The sequence below is a fragment of the Octopus bimaculoides genome, chromosome 4 (genome assembly GCF_046866305.1).
Source record: "Octopus bimaculoides isolate indiv1 chromosome 4, ASM4686630v1, whole genome shotgun sequence".
NCBI lineage: Eukaryota > Metazoa > Mollusca > Cephalopoda > Octopoda > Octopodidae > Octopus > Octopus bimaculoides.
Genome location: NC_142931.1, coordinates 116,523,618 through 116,528,617, shown reverse-complemented (window position 1 = coordinate 116,528,617; position 5,000 = coordinate 116,523,618).

Sequence of the window (5,000 nt, the reverse complement as noted above, 5' to 3'; positions counted from 1 at the left end):
GGTATCAAGGACATTGATTCCGAATGTAAAACTTTCTTGCGTACCATAAATAATAACATAAAGGCAGTGACCTGGACGAATTTGTAGTGTGTCAACACTATAACTAGCATCATCTCGACCAAGCTCTTCTGCTCAAAATTGCTAGTCTTTCTTCTAAAGTTTGAAACTATTAATATTATGCTTTTGCTTTTCTTTTTGCTGGATTTAATGAATTTGTCATCTATCGTTGGATGCAGCTCTTTGTTATATGCGCTTGAATAACTTAAAATTACCAGCTTGCAGGACTAACACTGTGGGAGTAATAATTGTTAATATGAAAGTTGTTGCATAATATATCATTTCTAGTATAAAGCTGTCAAAGAAGACATTCAAATGTGTCTAAAAGTGACATCCGAATTGCTGAAAAAACTTATCATGTTTGTTAGACATTCTTTCACGGAAATTTGTATCTGACGTCAGCTCATTTAGCGAAATAATTTACACTGCTACCCGCTTATTTCACAAGAATAAATCGTATTAGAAATTTGACTTTCCATATATCATACAGTTACAACCAACACGAATTCATACTGAAATTTGATTTGTTAGCATTTGAAAGACTACCAATGAACTAAGGAATTCCAATTACCGCTACACGGAAAATAAAATAAAATACAAATGAAACGGAAAGCCAGAAAATGAGACATTCTTTAAGAGAGCAAGTTATTATGGATTATCGATTTTGGATTTTGTTGGGACTACGTCAGCTTTTGGTAAACTAGGTAAGATATTGTGAATATATTTGATACAAAAAGTAAAAAGAATTCTAGCTAGACATAGTATCGAGATAAACAAGTAGTGAGAAAATATACATATATATGTTTGAGAAAAGAAAAGAAAAATGTCTCGATATACGAGCTAATTTGTTCCAGGAGACCGTTCGTAAAGTGAAAACTTGTAAAGGAGAGCAACAATTTCCCATAGTAGCAATGTTATAAATCGTAATTCATACCCTGAAAAATCCGTTAGATTCCAAGTTCACAGATAATGATGGAGCTGAGACATGTATTAGGCTTCCGAGTTAGCAGGTATATATTATTGGTTTTTGTTGTCCTTTTTCCTCTAAATAATGTACATACATACATCATACACCCCATCCCCCCACTATCTCTCTCTCTCTCTCTCTCTCTCTCTCTCACACACACACACACACACACACACACACACACACACACACACACACACACACACATTCATATAGCGCAATTTAAACCTTCAACTAAATGACAACCAGTTTTAAGAACACCGTGTAGCCTTCCGTTCGTAATTGTATCTTTTGTTATTTAATCTGGATTTGAGTGTTACACTGCACATATGTATAAAACAAAATAAATCATATGAGATTGCTTAAATGATATTTAATTACATAATCTTACCTAAGTTTAATTAACATAGAGTAATTAGTTACTACGTTCCGCAAATTGCATAATCAAAATTCAATATCAAATCGTCAGAGGCGTGTTACGTTTATACGTAACATTATTAAAACTGAAAAGAAAGGAGGTGAGCTGGGGGAATAGTTAGCACGCCGGGCAAAATGCTTAGCGGCGTTTTGTCCTTCTTTACGTTCTGAGTTCAAATTCCGCCGAGGTCGACTTTATCTTTCATCCTTTCGGGGTCGATGAAATAAGTACCAGTCGAGTACTAATCGACTAACCTCCTGCCACAAAATTTCAGGCCTTGTGGACTATAATAATAGAAAGGATTATTAGGCTGAAAAGAATACAGGATTCACCATCGTATATATATATATATATATATATATATATATATATAAGTATGTGTGTGTATGGGTGGGTGTGTGTGTGTTAGATTTCTTTACAGAAACGTAAAATTGCCGAATATACTCCTGTCTCATGTATAATAAACAGCATCTACTTAATCGAAAAAGGATTTCATTAAGTCGACTGCTTGCATCAACTAATTAAGAAGAAATTATGAATACCAGTTAGCATTGCCCTCGTCACACATTCATAAATTCAGGCGTTTATTACCATTGCGATTGACCACGTTACGTGAAGGTTTGTTTTAAAGTTTATGATAACGGGATTGGCACATGTTGGATGGTGGAAAAATTAAATATCTTTTTTTTTTTTTTTAAATGTACGAAATGGTAGGTTTTTCTCTAAGACAAATGTCACAGCTTTTTGGCTCAGTCATAAGAGATAATATCATTTGTAGTGTTGCCCACTACAAAAAATCCAGTTAAACATTTTTGGAAAGCAGCAAGTAGTCAGAAAGCAGGCAGTTATAGTTTGGTTTAATAATATTCCAAATAACCAAAGCACTAAGCTTCTGAAGCTTGGCATTGGAGATTACAAAGTATCAATAACCGTAAAATTATTAATTAACACTACTGCGTTCAATAAATCTATTATTAATATAGAGGAATCTGGGATCGAGGTTATATTGCAGGCCAGGAACACTGATCAATGCGATTAATCAATTTGGATTGATAAATGATACAGAACCCGCGTCGATGTGAGAATGGCTGGTAGTAATTCGGCCGAAGTAACTGCTATAATAAGATTTTACCTGATAAGTAAACTGCTACAAATTTTTTTTGTCGTACAGGGTTTGAACCATTACTAACATTCACCAGCTCTAATTCCAAATTTACGGATAAAATATAAAAATTCTATATTTTGTTTTAAAATTGTATTATTTATTACATTAGATGTGAATACTAGTGCACTTCAGATATAAACCTTAATCTCATAAGTTTTTTTGTTATACTATTCCTACTGAACCTCTAACGAAGGTATTAAACTGAATAAATAAACAAGCTAACAGAAACATAAGTAAGAACTTAGTTTGGAATGTTTCACTAATTATACCGAGTTTATCCGCAAATGAATAAATTGCATAGGAATCAAACATCGTATTGAAATATACTAGAATAACACGAAGTCACAGATAAGATTTACTAGACACAGCTTTTAAGAGCTGGGTTTCAATCTTAATGCAAAATTGAGAATTGTCATAAATAGTAAAAAGTGTAATTAACAGTGACAGAAGCAGTATTAATACCAAAAGGCAATCTTGATCTCCAGCCTTCACGTGGAGGTTGTGTTAGAACACAGAATACTGCGATTTTTACCTTGAGAGAATCTTACATAAGAACTCACGGTGCATAAAAAGCACTCGAAATTATATCATTAACAGATGAGAATCGTCTGCTACGCTCGCCGGAACTGCCAGATCACGTGATTTCACCCTGTTATGGATTCCTCTGTGGCAGATGTCCACCAACGCGCTAACAGCCGAATCTCTCGTCAACGGTATATAGAACACTAGCAGTATAGCCCGGCTTTGCCCGGGATTAAGTTGGGATTATTATGCTAATCAAGTTCTTTATTTCAAACCAAACTAAGTAACATGACGTCAAATTTGGGCAGAATCAGTGTTGCAACTGGAGTGCATGGGTTGAGAGTTTGATCGGCAGAGGTGATCAGGTTACACATGCCATCCCTTTGAAAACACCACCGCCATCATCTAACCCCTCTTTGCTCATGGGTTAGGAACCCTTCCAGCAAGGAAAATAGAATGACCAAAAGGGCTCCCGATTCTCTGTGTCAAAAGCGGTTCTGTTCAGATATGAGAACACGGATGTTACGAAAGTAAAACGTTAATGTTCGAAACTGCAGCAGGCCATAGATAATTCTTTATTCTGTATATTTCTCATTTTGTCCTGTTCTGGCGTTTTGCGAAATTTTTCTGGAGAACATTATTTTTCTTTGTGGTTGGGTCGTTGATGACCTCTTTCTAGCATATTGGATATCCACCTAGTGGTCATCCCTTATACACGTGTAATACAATTTTTTCTGAATTTTCAGATTTGTTATATGCTAGGCCACTTGGTTTTAAATTGAATTAATATTCAATTTATCATCCTATCTATCTATCTATCTATCTATCTATATATATATATATATATATATATATATATATATATATATATATATATATATATTTATATGAGCAACACACACATACACACACGCACGTATGTACACCAATTGCATACATATTTTTTGTACGCATACATGTTCGTATGTGTGTGTGTGTGTTGCCCGTATATCAACAAAACACACACACCTTGCCTTACATATATATACGGATAAATGATTTGAAATAAATATATTTTGGAAATGGCGATTTAAACGTGAAAATCAGACCACATGGGTTTGTTTACATCAATTCGGCAGAGATAGAGAGATCGCGCTCTCCCTCTCTATCTCTCTCCCTCCCTTACACACATTTATCTCTCTTTCTTTCTTTCTTTCTTTATTTCTTTCTTTCTTTCTTTCTCTCTCTCCCTGTCTCACACACACAGCAACATTACACACACACACATGCTGCTCTCTCACACTAACAAAAGAACTTCACATACACACCACACTTTCTGTCTGGCATACGCACTATAAAAAGATAGCGTCTATTTCTTTTTGGCAACATCTGTTTTATGTGTAATGTTGCTGTGTGTGTGTGAGAAAAAAAGAAAGAAAGAAAGAAAGAGAGATAACTGGCATGTGTATGTAAGGGAAGGAGAGATAGATAGATAGATAGATAGAGAGAGAGAGAGAGAGAGAGAGGGGGTATTTTTTCTGTTTGCTTGCTGCCTACCACACAGACGCTGGCAAATAAATGTATGTCTCCTTCACCCTCCCTCTCACAAATATACAATTTCTCTCTCTCTCTCTCTCGCCTTCACGCGCGTACGCACAGATTTGACTTCGCCATGTCAACAAACTTCAAAATTGGCAAAAGTTTATCGATTTTTACAGGTATACGCGGGTACCTCTGAGACAGAAAGTTCACTAAAATGCACATAGGGTCATTCCGAATCTTCTCCTAAAATTGGAGCGACATGCGTGCTAATTTGTGGACGTGCATAAACCACATTCACGTACACACACACACAAACATCCCCTGTTTTATAGATATTGATTAGCGTCTAT